The sequence below is a fragment of the Acinonyx jubatus genome, chromosome C2 (assembly GCF_027475565.1).
Source record: "Acinonyx jubatus isolate Ajub_Pintada_27869175 chromosome C2, VMU_Ajub_asm_v1.0, whole genome shotgun sequence".
In the NCBI taxonomy this organism is placed as follows: Eukaryota; Metazoa; Chordata; class Mammalia; order Carnivora; family Felidae; genus Acinonyx; species Acinonyx jubatus.
This window is the reverse complement of record NC_069384.1, coordinates 115,720,790-115,739,769: the sequence shown is the minus strand read 5'-3', so window position 1 is coordinate 115,739,769 and position 18,980 is coordinate 115,720,790. Positions and strand designations below refer to the sequence as shown.

The 18,980-nt window shown below is 37.7% G+C and overlaps 1 protein-coding gene across 1 annotated transcript in view; it reads right to left on the bottom strand.

Moving 5' to 3' along the window:
• PLSCR4 (phospholipid scramblase 4) overlaps nucleotides 1-14,584 on the bottom strand; it is a 133,961-nt gene extending 119,377 nt beyond the window's left edge. Inside the window, exons 1-2 of the mRNA XM_027061655.2 lie at nucleotides 14,450-14,584; nucleotides 5,426-5,623 (exon numbers count right to left, since the gene is read on the bottom strand). The gene's annotated coding sequence lies outside the window, so the exon portion shown is untranslated. The remainder of the gene's footprint in view (nucleotides 1-5,425; nucleotides 5,624-14,449) is intronic.
• Between the last annotated feature and the right edge of the window lie 4,396 nt (nucleotides 14,585-18,980).

Here is an 18,980-nt window from a genome sequence, read left to right as displayed (position 1 = left end):
GACTCTAGTTTCCTGCTAATGTACTAAATCTTTTTTTTTTTTTTTGGACACACTGGTTTTTAAAAAACTTTTTTTTCTTCCAAGATTTTATTTAAATTAAAGTTAGTTAACATATAGCATATAGTGTAGTATTGATTTCAGGAGAATTTAGTGATTCATCACTTACATATAACACTCAGTACTCATCCCAACAAGTGCCCTCCTTAATGCCCATCACCCATTTAGCGCATCCCCCACCTCCCTCCCTTCCAGAAATCCTCAGTTTGTTCTCTCTAGTTAAGAGTCTCTTATGGCTTGCCTCCCTCTCTGTTTTTATCTTAGTTTATTTTTCCTTCCCTTCCCATATGTTCATCTGTTTTGTTTCTTAAATTCCACATGTGAGTGAAATCATATGGTATTTGTCTTTCTCTGACTGACTTTTTCACTTAGCATAATACACTGTAGTTCCATCCACAGAAGGGAAATAATATAGAGCAGAAATAAATGATACAGAAACCAAAAATTACAGATCAATGAAACTAGGAGCTGTATCTTTGAGAGAAGTAACAAAATTGATAAACCCCTAGCCAGACTTACCAAAAAGAAAAGAGAAAGGACCCAAATAAATAAAATCAAGAATGCAAGAAGCGAGTTCACAACCAATACCACAGAAATACAAATCATTATAAGAGAACATTATGAGCAACGATATACCACCAAATTGGGCAATATGGAAGAAATGGATAAATTCCTAGAAACACATAAACTACGAAAACTGAACCAGGAAAAAATAGAAAATTGAATAGACCCATAATCACCCAAGAAATTGAATCAGTAATCAAAATCTCCAAACAAGTAACAGTCCAGGGCCAGATGGCTTCCCAGGGGAATTCTACTGAACATTTATAGAAGAGTTAATACCTACTCTTCTCAAACTGTTCCAAAAAATAGAAAGGGAAGGAAAACTTACAAATCCTTCTATGAGGCCAGCATTAACTTTGATTCCAAAACTAGACAAACTAGACAAAGACCCTATTAAAAAGGAGAATTACAGACCAATATCCCGGATGAGTAAGAATGCAAAAATTCTTAGCAAGATATTAGCAAATCGAATCCAACAGTACATTAAAAGAATTGTTCACATTCTTAAGGACAGGGAAGATGGGTTGTTATTCTGTAAAAGATACATATATGGTTAAATACATGTTTTCAGATGTATGACTTTACTTCACATTAAACAGGAACCATTTGACAGCTACATGTTGAGAGTAATGTTTTTCTAACTAAAGGTTTGTTGTTACCTTCGAGGTTAAGTTTAGGAATTTCCAACTTCTAGGGATTCATAATGAAATTTATTAGAATAGATTTTAAGGGGCCTATTTCTATCTATCCATCCATCCATTCATATATCCAGTAACTTACCATAATTTTAATGACCAATGAATCTAGATAAAAGTACAGATTTGAATTTTTTAAAAAATAAGTATTATTGAGAAAAAATGCAGAATTCTGTACTCTAACTCTTAGGTAAAAATCTGTATTTTTATCAAGAGACAGCATGTAGTTCTTATAATCAAGCATGCCTGAAATTGATAAATTTAATAGTTCTCATAAATTAACAGCTCTCAATTAAATCAGTCAGAAATTAGAATTTAAACCCGATTCAAGTAAAAACTAAACCAATCTATAAAGATGTTCTAAAAATCAAATAGTATCAATGAACTTAAACAAAATAAAATATACCTGCACACTGCCTCGTATGCTGCAAATGCTCATGGTTTAACCTTCCCTCTCCTTCGAGATGCCGATTTTTCCCCACCACCTAGTGTTCTCAATTCCTTCTTATACAATATTTTCTTTCTTATACAATATTTTTCTTTTACAATCTCAGAATTTGCATACTATCTGTTATTATAACAACATGTCTCTAGTTAGCATGTTACATGAGGCAGAATAATTTCCAGTTGATATAAGCATACATATTGTCAACATAATTGTTCCTTAACATTCAGTGGATTGTTTTCAGCCTTCTCCATCTCTCAGCAAGAGCAAAAAGTGCCATAGGTTGAAAAGGGGGGAGGGGGGGAAGCTAAGATGGCAGAGTAGCAGGAGGACCCTAGACTTGCCCCAGACCTCAAGCACAGCTAGATAAATATCAAATCATTCTGAATACCCAAGAAACCAATCTAAGGACTAACAGAACAAACACATCTGGGGCACATCTGGGAGAGGCGGTATTGCCATTTCACGCCCTTACCCCTCAGCACAGGTGCAGAGACACCTGCTAAGGGCAGCTAGCCGGGACACTGGCTCTTTGCTGTGCTTCACTCCAAACTCCATGCCCCTGTGCTTTGGTGGGACTGCCTTCTGGGACAAACCTGCATCAGTCCCAGAGTAATGAGACCCTCCCCCAAAGAACGAAGAACGAAGCGAGGGTCCCTGCCATGCCAAATCTCTAAAGTTTGGAATTTTAAAACTCAGTTGGCTTGCCTGGGATAGAACACAGGTGCACTGGGCTACCAGGCCGGCAGATGGCCCAGACACAGACATGGTGAAGGCAGTGATCTACGAAACGCCTGGGACACAAACAGGGGAGATTATTAGCTCTTTTGGGAAGGCTTCCCAGGCAACAGCAGGTGTGCACTCCCCTCTGTGCGGACTAGAGAGGTGGCTGGAGCCATTTTCCTTGCCGCCCCTTAGCATAAACTAACGTCAGTAAGCAGCACAGTGCCAACAATGGTGGTCTGAACTACCTACACCAAGCCCTGCCCCCTATGCTCTGCTCGTGCTGCTTTTCTCTGGCAGATGTGTCTGACAAACAGAGCAGTGGGCCCCTCCCCCGGAAGACCAATACAAGCCCTTGCATGCACCATGTCCACTGACCACAGAGTGCTGCAAAACTTCAGCTTTAGTGGAAAGAGCAAGCGGACCAGAGAACACTTAATTAAAACCTGCCACACTCTGGCCAAGGTCCAAACACTCCCCATTGCAGGCAAGGGGAAATTCTGGAGAGGAGTGACCTAAGGGAAAGAGAAGCCAAAACGCAGCAGCAGAGTGCACACTGCATACACTGGAGACACTTCCTGAAGGCACCGGGCCCTGGACAGTGTATGACCTCTGCTTCATAAAGCCATTACTCTCGGTAGCAGGAAATATAAAAGGCTTTCCTAATACGTAGAAAAAGAGAGCTAGAGAAAATGCCAAGAAGGAGGTATTGATTCCAAAAGAAAAAACAAGAAGAGGTTACAGCTGGGAATCTAACTGAAACAGACATAAGTAATATGCCTGAATCAGAATTTAAAGTAACAATCATAAGGATACGAGCTGGGTTAGTAATAGAAAAGACCCCTTCTACAATGTCTCCATTTTATTGTAGCCCATTCCAGTATTATGTTTAGTGTAAAACAATGCTCCTGAAACTTTACCTTCTAGAATTATAAACAGCAGAGGTGAGGAGGAAGTTAGTGGTGACAGCAGGAGGGAAGAAGGAAGGAGACATGGAGCTGGATAGGACAAGGTTGGTGAAGTTATGGTTTGCTGCTTTTGCAAGGCAGCCCTGATGGCATAGAAGGCATCCCACAGCAAGAGAGCATCAACATGGACCCCTTGCTGCATCCAACACTGCAGCTGCTCAGTATCTTGCTTTTCAATTCTAACTTTGTCAACAGTGATGGGCTAACAAAGCTCAATGAAAACACAAACTCTTAAGCCCACACCATGGACATCTGAAACCTCAATCACAAAACCAGAACGGTCAGCCCTTTGCAGCCGTGTATGTATTGGAAGGTGTCCTATCCACTAGGCAAAGGAGCTGCTGGATACGTCATCTTGCAATTCTTGAGGCATGAGACGTGGGAACCTGCACATGCAATCTAAAACCCTGGGTCCTGCCTGTCTCCAGTGCCTTCAACTGTCAGTGGGGACAAAAGAAAGCCAGGGGGTCACCGTCTGGACAATTCCTTCTGATTCTTACTCACCAGGAGCAGGGAAAATGGTTTCTGTAAATCTTCTGCAGCTACTACACTCCATCTTCCTCTATGGGTTTAACATGGAACTGTTAGAAGAGGATATCCTTTGAAAAGAAGATGGGATACATGGAGGAGGACAGAGGAGCTGGTGGCTGACCAACAGCCACTGCTGGCACACTTCAGATGGCGTGGACAGTGGTCCAGAGTGTGGGTTCAAGTTCCAGAGATGTCCTTAATGGGGGGTGAATCAGGCAATCTCCTTGTTGTGGGGTTATCCTATATAACACGGTGTGATCATAGTTGGATCCACGTACAGAACTCTTGTTGTAAAGATGAAAACTACCCTGTGTACAAAGCATTTAAAACGGTGCCTGGCACAGGCAAGCCCTCAATAAAGTTTCATTATTACTATTATTTCAATAGATAATATATATAAACTAATGAAAAGACCAAGAATAAATATCTATATTCAAGAATAGCCTATAAAAAAACTGTTAGCCTTTTAACAAGTATTGAGCACCCATGCATAAGATTTTATGCTGGGCTTCCTGCTGTCTCCACTAGCTTCTTCCTCACCTCCACTGTTTATAATTCTAGCAGGTAAAGTTTCAGGAGCATTGTTTTACACGAAGCATTAATACTGGAATGGACTAAAATAAAATGGAGACATTATGGAAGGGGTCTTTTCTATTCCTAGCTAACTGGAAGACAAAAGAGAGTGCATCTTAAGTGTCTGTAGGGTTTGCTGTTAGTTGAGTATAGCTTCGTCATGTCGTATCATTCAGATGAATGGATTTAGATAGCAACAGCAATAGACTTAAAAGAGCAGGTGATACAAAGTGTTAAAAACACCTGAAAATTAGGAAAATATCCATTAAATCTTTAACATAGAGGTCTTTTTTTGCAACCCTGCAATATGAAAAATAGAGTATTTTTACTCTATGTTACTATAGTAGGCTTTACGATATAAAATGAGAGACTATTTATACAATTATGCTTGTTTATGTGAGAGCCTTGATAAAGCTCTTAGTAAATAGGAACAATACTTTTAAAGTGTTCAAATTTCATAACTCATATTTCACAGTAGGGATATAGGCTGGGTTCATATATATTAATGTGCCAATAATCCTAAGTAAGTATGCTGTGCTTAAAAATGAATCATTTAGTAGTCTTTGCAGTAAAAGGTTAATACGTTATTTATTTTTCTATATCCATAGACGGCTGTTCCAATTTAATTGTTACAGGTAGATTAAAGCTTAGTTCACAACCTTGGTAGCTTCTGGCATGTAATCTGAAACCAGTCTCCACAGGCAGCTGGGGAGGGGGGGGGACAAAAAGGCAGACCACTGCAGATTGGCAGGGAGCAAGTTTAATAAACAAGGGACCTTACACACAAGGCTGGTCTTGGGTGGCTGCAGGCTGTGAGTAGATCTTTACACCCACCACCAGAATCTTATAAGTTCATATGGAGGACTTACCTGGGTTGTCATGTACACCATCCACGAGGTCTCAACACCACATTACTATCTCAACGCTGTGTCCTGAGGCAGCTGGTGAAAGCACGTAGAGTACACATTCCAAGGACAGGAGAGGGGATGAGTCACAAATGTCCAGGTCCAGCTCACAGGTCAATTGGTGGTCACAACCTCTCGATGACCTCCTCCAGCATTAGCATGCTGAAAATTTCAAATTTTTTTTAATGTTTATTTATTTTTTTATTTTTGAGAGAGACAGACAGAGAGAGACAGAGTGTGAGTGAGGGAGGGGCAGGGAGTGAGGGAGACACAGAATCCAAAGCAGGCTCCAGGCTCCGAGCTGTCACCACAGAGCCTGTTGCGGGGCTTGAACTCACTAACTGTGAGACCATGACCTGAGCCAAAGTTGGGTGCTTAACGGGCTGAGCTACCCAGGCACCCCAGCATGCTGGAAATTTTAGAAAATTATTACAATAACATACACATACAATAAAACATTGTTTTTATTATCAAAGTAACAAGTATCTGCAGAAAATCAAGAAACGCAAAAAGTCAAAGAAGAAATGAGCTACATCATTGTTCTCACCTTCCCAAAGTAATCATCCCTAAAATGTTGGCATAATCCATTTGTGTGTATGTGAATTTCTGTGTGTATGCATGCAGAGTGCGTTACATCTTACAATAAAATTAGGCTATAATTATAGTCATACATTAATGAATATATTTTGGATGTAACAAATATTTCTCAAACCACAACTTTAGTAACTACAAAGCAATCTATTAATGGCTTTACCTTAACTCATTCAAACTATTTTGTTATTGCTTTAATTTTTCTTGGTATTATGATTAATACTATAAAATAGCCTTTCACATAAATGTTTTTATGTACATATGGTTATTGTCTATTGCCTTGGTATAAAATAATTTATGTTAAGATTTTGGGTCTATAGGTGAATTTGGGAACATTATGCCCAGATATTTTCTTTCTAGTAAGGGTCCTTCTGTTTAAGCCCATATCACATATGAATGAACATCTTGGCACTGAATATTCATTTCCTTTAATCGTTGTCAAATTACTACATGAAAATTATGGCTATTGTTTTACAATACCATTAAATAGAATTAATTCCTTCTAGTACTTGAAAATACTAGTAATGCACTGCTCAAAACAAAATTTAACTTATACTGGCTTAATAGATTTTTAAAAAATGCAAGACATAGTGCAGAATAGCAGATACAGTACTGTTATGCAGTTTTAACCTCACATTCAAAAGGATCTGATTCCTCCTTTTGTAAGAGACACTTCAAATCATCTATTGCTAGTTCAAAACTATATAATTTATTAATTTCTTCAAATGAAGCAAGATAAGGACAAATACAAATGTAATGGGTACTTAGGCAAGCAGCCTCCCCAACAGGAAGTTTAAAATAACAAATGCAAAATAATAATAATAATAATAATAATAATAATAAAATAAAATAACAAATGCAACATATCTCCATTTAGCTTGCCTGTGGATTCTGTATTGAACATCAACATAGTTGAGTTGCTAGCATTCTATAAGTGAATAAACCAAAATTAACACATATTTTCCAGTACAGGCACAGTGAAATTGTTAATAAGGAATGATTCAAATCAGATTTGGCAGGGAGACCCAGAAATATGGACTCTGCTCCTTCCCAAGCTTACACATTGAGGGTGTAACTAGATTCTTGTGGTAATTCCCTAAACTTAATAAGCATTCTTTTGCTTACCTTCTTTTCTGAACATTTCTGAAACTTCTTAAGCTTACATCAGCGTATGGGGAAGGCTAAGATACCTGAGATATCCAAAACTGATTATTATTTTTACGGCCAATCTATTGAATCAGAATTTGATCCCATCATTATTGACCATCTCTATCTTTAAACTGTCACTTCCCCCGCACCTTCGAAGACAGTTTAGAAATATCAATCCATTTCATTTTGTAAAAAGTTCTAGAGAACAGGTAGCATAACAGAGAGGGAAACAGTAGCACAGAGAAGCTCAAAGGCATCTCTCCAGGACCCAAGCACAGGCAACGTAGCTCCCTCAAAGCCACAGCTCCGCATGTGCCTCAACGGCTGCAGATGCTTGCCTTTCAGCCACATCAGATCCCTTTGGTACTTGCCTTGGAGGTAGGGCGGGGAGGGAAAACCGACTAGAAAAGTAAATATATTTTAATGAGCCACTTTTTAGTGTCTCTACAAAACCTAGCAGTTCTGGTGACAGATTTTGTAGAATCAAAAGTGGAAATGACCCGTTCAAACATACGTTTCTTTGAATTTGAAGTTCATTTCATAATCAGGTAGGCCTGGTCTTTGAGCTATTTTGAAGTGATGGTATTTGGTTAATTTCTTTTTTCTTGAAGAATATTTGGCATATAATATTGTATTGGTTTCAGGTGTATAGCACAATTATTCAATATTTACATACATTGCTAAAAGGTCACATTAAGTCTAGTTCCCATTTGTCACCATACAAAGTTGTAACATTGACTATGTTCCCTTTGTTGTACATTATAGCCCCATCATATTTATTTATTTTTTATAACTGGAAAACTGTATTTCTTAATCCTCTTCACCTATGTAGTCCATTCTCCTACCTAGAAGTGGGATTGCTGGATTGTATGGTAATTTTTTAATTTTTTGAGAACTCCATACTATCTTAATAGTGACTGAAATAATTTATATTTCCAACAGTGCACAAGGGTTCCCTTTTTGTCACATCCTCACCAACACTTGTTATTTCTTGTCTTTTGGTAACAGCCATTCTGACAGTGTGATATCTCATTGTGGTTTTGATTTGCATTTTCCTGATGGTTAATGAGGCGGTACATCTTTTCGTGGGCCGGTTGGAAGTCTGTATGTCTTCTTTAGAAAAATGACTGTTCATATTCTCTACCCATTTTTAGCCGAACTTTTTTTTTCATATTGAGTTATAGGAGCTCTTTATATGTTTTGGACATTCATCCCTTATCAGATATATCATTATAAATATCTTCTCCCATTCAGTAGTTTGCCTTTTCATTTTGATGATGGTTTCCGCAACTATGCAAAAGTTTTTCAGTTTGATTTAGTCCCACTTGCTTATTTTAGCTTTTGCTGTACTTGTTTGATGAGACAGATGCAAAAGTATCACTAAGACTAATGTCAAAAAGCTTACTACCTTTGTTTTCTTCTAGGATTATTATGTTAAATTATTTACAATATCAAACCACAAGGCTGGAAAAGATAGGTTAAATAGCCATATTTCAAAATTCCTCAACAGATAACTCTTGTTAAATGTAAAGTTAAAACTAACTTCAATGACAAGAACAAAGAAATTAGAATTTTTTAAAGAGAAAGATTGGAATTTTTTTTTCAGAAGTTTAAAGTATGTTTATAAGGAGTGGTTAGATGTATAAAGATGCGGCATTTATATACCGATAATTGAAGACCCCAATGATCAGAAATATCAGTTTATGGGGTTTTAATTTTTGAATATTAATTACTAAATATATATGTTATATTACATGAAGTTTGTTCTCTGACCATAATGGAATTAAACTAGGGACCACTAACTCATGGATAAGAGAAAAACCTCCAAAACTTAGAAATGAAATATTTCTCAATAATCCATGGGAAATTAGAAAATGTTTTTAAATTAGTAAAAATAATAGGTCTTAACTATGGTGAACTCTCTGGGACTGTTTATTTTTCAAGGATCTGCTCAACTCAAAGGCGATCATGCAGCAGTATCCCTGAAACTGACCTCATATTATACTGGGTTTACTCCCAAATACAACTTGGGATTGTCTACAAATAAGCATAACTTCCTGGTACCACTGAAATATTTACTGATAACACTCTATTCTCTACCTGCAACCTTACTGATTTACATTTCTCATGTACGTTTAGAGAACCCTTAAAATATAAACAGAAGCTTTCCTTTTCTTCTTAAAAATGTGATTACATCGCTGTAAATTTATCGAATTCAAGACTGAATAGCTAGCTGGGATAAAATTTAGCTATGGGCAATGATCATCTATTAGGTCATATTGGCATCCAATCTCAAGATGATGAAATTCGCTGCAAAAAAAACGCTACATAGATGGGTCTTAATGAAGGACTGTGCACAGGTATGACAAACTGTGTCATGAACCATGGCGGGCACCCCAGATTTCACTTCTGTCATCTCTCAAGTCATCATTTGTTCAAACATACCTATTACTATTCATTCCTGGGACAGCGGTCTGTCTCTGCTACCAAAATCCAATCCAAGATAAAAAAAAAAAATAACTTCTGCTTTTTAAAAAAGGAATTAGTGTCTTTTTTATTGTATGCATGTACTTATTCAATTACAGAATTATAGAATTACTAAAGGTAAGTAATTATGACCTAGGGGAATGATCCCAAGAACCTAAGACATGATCAAATTTACAGATTATTTCTTTTCTCTTGGATACTTTCTGAAAAACTTGCAACTATATAAACCTTTGATATTAAAATAATACAAAAATAATTGAGAATAAAATTGAAATACAAATTGAAACCTTCTATAGCAAACTTTAAAAGAGGCATTTTGTTGTGATTTTTGTATTAGGTCAAGTTGCTGAAGATTTTTTTAAGTAAATATATATTCTTATATTGTAACATTAATCATTTATTAAACCAGTTAAAATACTATTCTGGAGTATCTAAAATAGTAAATATTTTAAAAATGGATGATTAATAGGATATATACTGTTCCTAAAAACAATTGGCTTATCTCCCAAACTTTTTGTCAATTTAATGAAAATATCTCCAAAACGTTCAGTCATCTTCCTACCTTCTCAAGCATTTAAATATTATCCAAAATGCTTCAGAAAAAGAAAATGGCTAAATATATATTTTTTTAATATTTTATTTATTTTTGATAGAGAGAGACAGCACAAGTGGGGGAGGGGCAGAGAGAGACGGAGACAGAGAATCCAAAGCAGGCTCCAGGCTCCGAGCTGTCACCACAGAGCCTGACGCAGGGCTTGAACTCACAAACCATGAGATCATGACCTAAGCCAAAGTCGGATGCTTAACTGACTGAGCCACCCAGGCACCCCAAATATATTTTTAAACAGTTATACTTGAATTTGTTCTGGACAGTGTAAACACTGCATATTTTTCATCATGTTGAAACTCAAGAAAAATAATGCACATATTTCATAATGGTTAAGTAAATAAATTATAGTGAAACCCCGATACAATCTTATTGCCAACTATAAAAGGTATGTTCCTTTTGCAAAAATCATAAAATGTTTATGAGTAATTATAATGTGGATAATTTTGTTTTTAAAAAGTCTGGAAAACCTAGAGGAAATAAAATGTAAGCAATGTATAATAGATTGTAATAATCTGAATAAGTGGAAAAAATAATAAAAATAGAACTGCCACTGCACCATACACTTAAAAATGGTTAAAATGGTCCATTTTATATATGTATTTATATTTTATAACAAATTTTATATGTATATTTTATAGCAAAGAAAAAAAGGCAAGAATCACTGTAATTTGAAGTCATCTATAGTAGCAGCAAAAACGCCTATTTACATTTAGAATGCGCAATACCACTAAATTAAAAATATAAAAGTAACATGTATTTGTTGTGATGACCTTGAAAAATTAAATAAAAGTTAATCTATTGAAAACCCCAGAACTGACAAACTAGTCTCTTGTAGTGAATCTGTAAGTAAAAAGACCTTCTGAGTTCACCAGAGGAATAGTTTATGAACACTCTTTCAACTTCAATTCTCTTAATAGGTTTTTAATCTTGGCTCTTGCAGTATACTGTGTTGATGAGTTTCATCAGTTTCTTGGTTACTTAAGATCTAGATAACTGTTGTTAAAAACACAAAAATTAAAAATCAAACATTAAAAAAAAAGGGTTGGGGGGGCGCCTGGGTGGTTCAGTTGGTTAAGCATCCAACTTTGGCTCAGGTCATGATCTCACGTTCCTGAGTTGGAGCCCTGCATCGGGCTCTGTGCTGACAGCTCAGAGCCTGGAGCTTGCTTCCAAATCTGTGACGCCCTCTCTCTCTGCCCCTCTACCGCTCATACTCTCTCAAAAAATAAATAAATGTTAAAAAAAAATTAAAAAAGAGAAAGATCTAGATAGCTGTGTGGGCTCAATAAGAAGTCAAATCCAACGACTATCAAGAATTCAGTTACTCCTATTCAGCACGTTGGTGTTGGCACCTTACTAGTTTCCTGTCACATATGCTAGGAATAGAAAAACTAACCTAAAAGTCACTATACAGGCTTTGCACTAATAAGATAAATAAACATCTATTACTATGAGATAACATAAATATACAGATATCCGTAATTTCACAGTATCTTTTATTATTAGAACTGTAAATGTAATGTATTCATTTAATTATTATCATGGAATCGATCATTAAAAAAAAAACTTGAGAAGTGAATGCTTTTCACTATGACTAAATGACATTTGGCAAAATCTAATCAATTTTATATTACCATTTTTGTAATCTACATGAATATATTCCTTATTTTATTCATGCTATGACTGTCCAAACAAACGGTATATGATAGAATATTTCCTTCTTTTCTTTTTGGTGAATGTTAAGGATTGTAAAGGTCAGCTTGTGGCTTTATTTTAAAATAAAAGCATGAGACTGAATGGAAGCAAGCCTATAACTACAGTTCCTGGATAAATTTTATTAAGTATATTAAAGTAGTTTAAATGCTTTAGAGACAATTAGGTCTCTCTCAATCTTAGCTTTCAAAGAATAGTTTTTGCCATTATGAAGTATAAAAATATTGGAAGAACAATGTTCTCACAAGGTTTATATAAGATGTATAATAGACTTACCATGTTAATTATATCTGGATTAACAGATAATGTCTTATTGTATTATTACCCATCTAGTCTTCTAGTATCGAAAATTGTAACAAAGCAGGAGATCATGCGGCCTATGAGATTGAATCACTTTGACAAGAAATCTTACATTTATAAAAATGGACTCGTTTTGAATAGGTGTTATCTGCAGACAAACAATAACAAAAAATTCAAGCGGTCATGGAGTACTCATATCATGAAAAATAAGGATTCCTTCTGGCCAAATTGTAGAAAGGGCCCAAAAGTCCATCAACTAATGAATGGATAAAGATATGTGTGTGTGTGTGCATGTGTGTGTATTATTTATATACATACACACACATACACAATGGAATATTACTTGGCGATCAAAAGAATGAAATCTTGCCATCTGCAACAATGTGGATGGAACTAGAGTGTATTATGTTAAGAAAAATAAGTCTGAGAAAGAGAAATGATTTCACTCATATGTGGAAACTCATTTGAGAAACTCAAAAGATGAATTTAGGGGAAGGGAAGGAAAAATAAAAACGGAGGCAAACCATAAGAGACTCTTAAAGACAGAGAGAAAATTGAGGGTTGCTGGAGGGGAGGTGGGTGGGGGGGTGATGGGCATGAAGGAGGGCACTTGTTGGCATGGGCACTGGGTGTTATATGCAAATGATGAATCACTGGGCTCTACTCCTGAAACCAGTATGTCAACTAACTTGAATTTAAATAAATAAATTTAAATAAATATTTAAAAATAGACTCTTTGGAATAGGTGTTATCTGTAGACAAACACAACATAAAATTCAAGCAGTCATGGAGTACTTATATCATGAAAAATACAAATTCATTCTGCCCCAATCCCCATTTCTTATCTTTAAAGCTACTCTTTAGAGATACCAGATACTTTGTCTTTTGGGAGATATTCTAAGAACCAAACTAATATGTACACCTTGTGTCTTAGTCCATCTGTGCTGCTATAACAAAAATACCATAAACTGGGAGGCTTATAAACCACAAATGTTTATTTTTCACAGTTCTGGAGGCTGGAAGTCCAAGATCAGGGGGCCAGCCTGATTTGGTGAAGTCCCTCTTCCCAGATGCAGACTTACTGTAACCACACAAAGTGGAAGGGAGAGAGATCTTTCCTTGCCTCATATTTTTATAAGAGGCCATTCATGAGAGTGGCATCCTTGTAAACTCAGCATTTCCCAAAGGTTCTACACTATCACACTGGGTATTAGGACTCAATATACCAATTCTGAAGGGACACAAATATTTATAGTACCTTATAATACACATGACAGTCTTGTGTGTTTATTTGTTTTTAAACTTACTAAAGTCTTCATATTGATCACATTTCAGTTCATACAAACCTTGCTCTTAATGACTGCAATTAACTGGCTACTTAATGGAAATTTAAGTTCTTTCAAAATTTCTGCTATTTCAAAAAGTGTGCAATATATGTGTATTTATTTCTGTTGGGCATATACCTGGGAGAATAGCTGGATCGGTTTCTTACAATAATGAGGTTGACTAATTTTTGTTGTTTGAAAGTCATCTGTATCTCCTTTTTTACAAGCTGCCATTTGTCCATTTTTATCTTAGTTTTTCTTGTTTTCGATTTAAGTTCTTTATAGAAAGATTATGAGAACTTTACTATATGTTGAAATATTTTTGAAATGTCTCATTGGCCTTTATTATTGGAATCTGCCATGCATTTTTTTTATTTTATGCAGTCACATTTTAGGTATTTTTGTTCTTATCACGTGTTCCCTCATCCTGAAGAATGAGAACTATCGAGCTAAGTTTTCATTACTGCATGCAAGAGGAGTCGGTCAGGTGGAAACCTGCCAGGAGACAGAGACGCAGGGGTGGCGAGAGTAGCCTGGCCACGCGACTTCTTCCGACTGGGGGCGCAAGAAAGCCGGGCCGAAAGCACTGGGAAGCGCAACCGGTTCTCCCAGGGCGCACACCTCCCCGCCGGTCCCACCTCCTCTCGGGGAAGACGCGCTTCGCAATCCCGCGCCACCTGCGGGAGCAGCGGGCAGCGCAGCTGGCCGCCGAGGGCCAGCCCAGGACCCCCGCAGGCCCCCGCCTCCCTCCCCACGCAGCTCGGCGCCCACCGCCGGGACCCCGCTCTTCGCCCGCCCTGCAGGCCCACTCACCGCCGGGCCCGCCGTCCGCTCGGCACCCGCGACGCCGGGCCGGGGTCTAACTTTCCTAGCGGAGCCGAGAAAAGAGGAGGAGCGGAGGAAGGGGGCAGGAAGAGGAGGGCTTTCCAAATTAAAAACAAACCAAAGCCTGGAGGGGAGGGGGCGGCGCGGGCCTCGGGGGCGTGGTCCCGGTTCGCCCGGACCCTCCCCGGGGCGCGCGGGCCTCCGACCCCGCGCCCCGCGCCCCGCGCTCAGGCGCCTCGGGTCGGTGGTCCCGGGAGGCGTGGGCTTCCGAATGAGAAAGGAGCGGGAGGGGGACCCGGGGAGAAAGGTTGTCGCAGCTCTAGTGTGAGGGGAAGAGAAAGGTAAGGGCAAGTCGACGGTTGCATCTAATCAGAGACGCAGGTTCCACAGCCTGTGAGGAAGAGTTTTGCTGACCGAGATTACAGAGCACGGAAAGGAAAAGAAAAAAAAAAAAAAAAAAAAACCCACTTCGCCCGAGCCCTGTTAATTTGCTTCTGTTCCCACCACCAGACCCTTGGCGCGGGCCCAGGCATTTTGTTTTCTTCCCCCAAAGGGTTGGAGGAGGCCAACTTGATTTGAGAGGCAGGAAGGGAGGGACTCCGTGGGTGAAAAAGGAAGAAGTAGGGTTGCCAGTGTTTCCTGACACTGGGGTGGAGGGGGGATTGGGGAATGCCATTGGTTAATTACCACCGTTCAGCACAAATGCTTTTTTTCTAACTCCTGGGTTTCAGGTCTGTGGTGGTCATTGGGGAGGAGCACAATGCACCGATTGGAGCTAGAGGAGTCTAACGGCCCCTGACATTATACAAAAAATCAGAACTGGACAGAAGTAAATTAGATTAGGCACTGAGGCGTACTTGGCGATGCTCCACTACGGGAGAAGTTTGGAAAGGGGAAGGCATATATGGGAGTGGAGTTCTGGAATTTTCCTTTGTATGCTATTTGTTAGTATGCGTGTGAGAATAAATTTTTAAAATCCTGTTGTATATGTCGTTAGCACAGGACATTTCTCAAATGTAGAGATGGCATGTTAATGTATAAAACTAAAAAATAAGCACCAAAGCTTTGGCGAGCCAACGTCAAGTCTTAAGGACATGATACCATGATGTTCCTACTTGAATACGTCAGGTGATAACAACTGCATTACTTTTTAAAAACTATTTTATTTTACTTGATGCTTTTTAGGTACATCTTTTCATATTTGTTATTTTTAACTGGTTGCTTTTATGTTGCCACAATCCACTTAAAGTTAATATCACTTAGTAAAAAAAATAGAGATTTGCAACAGTGCATTTCACTTCTTCAATCCTTTGTGTCACTGTTCACATATTTTATTTATACGTAAAATATAAACTCCACGTACATTGTTAAAATTTGGCTTTCAGAGTGAGTAGTCTTTTACAGATATTAAGGGAAGGGGAAAAAAGGATAGCTTTTATATTTACCCCTATGTGAAGGGAAACAAAAATAATATAAAAACAGGGAGGGGGACAAAACATAAGAGACTCTTAAATATGGAGAACAAACAGGGGCACCTGGGTGGCTTAGTGGGTTGGGTATCCTACTTTGGCTCAGGTCATGATCTCATAGTTCGTGGGTTCGAACCCCCAATAGGATTCTGTGCTGACAGCCTGGAGCCTGCTTCGCATTCTGTGTATGTCTCTCTCTGCTCCTTCCCTGCTCACAGGCTCTCTCAAAAATAAATAAAATGATTTTTAAAATTAAAAAAAAAATAGAGAACAAACAGGGTTGTGGGAGGGGGTATAGGCTAAATGGGTAAGGGGCATTAAGGAATCTATTCCTGAAATCATTGTTGTACTATATGCTAACGAATTTGGATATAAATTAAAATTAAAAAATAAAGAAAAATAATAAAATATATTTACCCCTATGTGCACAATTCCATGTGCGCTTCATTCTTTCTTGGACATTTGAGTTTTATATAGTGTCCTCTCCCTTTGGGGTGAAGAATTTCCTTTTGGAGATCTTAAAGTGCAGGTCTGCTGGCAATAGATTCAGCTTTTATTAATCTGAAAATATATTTATTTTGCCTTCATTTTTCTTTTCTGTTTTTTTTTACATGTTTATTTATTTATTTTGAGAGAGAGGGTGAGTATGAGCAGGGAAGGGCCAGAAAGAGAATCCTGAGCAGGCTCCTTGCTGCCAGCACAGAGCAGGAACTAGGGCTCAATCCCAGGAGCCATGAGATCAAGTCAATCATACAGTTTGATTGACTGTAGTTGCCATGCTTTACATTACACCTGCAGGACTCATTTATTTTATAACTAGAAGTTTATACCTCTTGATCACTTCCCACCATTTGGCCTACCCCTCAACCCCTTCCCCTCTGGCAAACACCAGCCTATTTTTTTTTGTATCTATGTTTTGCTTTGCTTTGTTTGTTCATTTGTTTTCTTCCTTTAGACTCCACATATAAGTGAAATCATGTGGTATTTGTCTTTCTCTGACCTATTTCATTTAGCATGATACCCATAAGGTCTATCCGTGTTGTCACAAATGGCAAAAATTCATTTTTTATGTGACTGAATAATCCATTGTGTATAGACCACATCTTTTTCCGTTCATCTATCAGTGGATGCTTAGGTTGTAAGTAATGCTGCAATGAACATGGGGTGCATATATCTTTTCAAATTAGTGTTTTCACTTTCATCAGATTGATGCCTAGAAGTGGAATCGCTGGGTTGTATGGTAGTTCTATTTTTAATTTTTTGAGGAACCTCGTTACTATTTTTCATAGTGGCTGCACCAATTTACATTCCCACCAGCAGTGCACAAGGGTTCCCTTTTCTCTATATCCTTGTCAACATTTGTCATTTTTTGTTTTTTGATAACCACCATTCGGACAGGTGTGAGGTGATATTACATTGTGGTGTTGATTTGCTATTTTCATGATAATTAGTGATGAGCATCTTTTCATGTGCCTCTTTGGTGGGAAAATGTCTATTTACATCCTCTGCCCATTTTTTTTAACTGGAGTTTTTGTTATTACTGAGTTGTATAAGCTCTTTATATATTTTGGATATTAATACCTTAACAGTTATATGATTTGTAAATATCTTCTCCTATTTAGTAAGTTGCCTTTTAAATTTGTCAGTGGTTTCCTTTGCTATGCAGAAGCTTTTGAGTTTGATGTAGTCCCATTTGTTTATTTTGCTTTTGTTGTCATTGCCTTTGATGTCAGAGCCAAAATATATAAATCACCAAGAGAGATATCAAGAGATATTTTCTTCCAGGAGTTTCATGGTTTCTGGTTTTATATCCTTTAATCCATTTTGAGTTAATTTTTGTGTATGGTGTAAGATAGTGATCCAGTTTCATTCTTTTGCATGTGGATGCCCAGCTTTCTGTACATCATTTTTTGAAGAGACTGTCTCTTCTCCCATTGTATATTCTTGCCTCTTTGTTTTAAATTAATTGACCATTTATACTTGGGTTGATTTCTGGACTTTCTCTTCTGGTGTATTGGTCTGTGTCAATACAGATAGCTTTGTAATATAATTTACATCAGCAAATGTGATGCCTCCAGCTGTGGTCTTCTTTCTCAAAATTGCTTTGGCTATTTGGAATTTTTTTGGTTCCAAACACATTTTACTATTGTTTGTTCTATTTCTATGAAAAATGACACTGGAATTTTGATAGGGATTGCACTGAACCTGTATACTGCTTATAGTTGTATGGACATTTTAGCAGTATTAATTCTTCCAATCCATGAGTACTGTATATGTTTTCATTGATTTGAGTCTTCAATTTCTTTCATCAATATCTTATAGTTTTCAGATTATAGATCTTTCACCTTCTTGGTTAAATTTATAACAAGATATTCTATTCTTTTTGATGCAACTATAAGTGGGATTGTTTCCTTAATTTCTCTTTCTGATAGTTTGTTGTTAGTGTATAAAAATGCAATAGATTTGGGGGCACTTGGGTGGCTCAGTCGGTTGAGCGTCCGACTTCAGCTTACATCGTGATCTCGCAGTTTGCGAGTTCAAGCCCCACGTCTGGCTCTCTGTGGTGACGGCTGGAGCCTGGACCCTGGGGCGGATTCTGTGTGTGTGTGTGTGTCTCTCTCTTCTCCTCCCATGCTCATGCTCTGTCTCTCCATAATAAATAAACGTTAAAAATTTTTTAAAAATGCGATAGATTTTTGTTTATTGATTTTATACCCTGCAATTTTTCTGAATTTGTTTTTTTAGCTCAGGGGTTTTTTTGGTGGAGTTTTTAGGGTTCCCTGTATATATGATCATTCATCCACAAATAGTGATAGTTTGCTTCTTCTTTCTAATATGGATGACATTTATTTTTGTTCTTGTATAATTGCTCTGTCAAGGACTTCCACTACTCTGTTAAATAAAAGTGACGAGAGTGGGCATCCTCGTCTTGTTCCTGATCTTAAGGGAAAAGCTTTTAGGTTTTTGCCAAGAAGTATGATGTTAGCTGTGGGCTTGTCATATGTGGCCTTTATTATGTTGGGGTACGTTCCATACATACTCACTTTGTT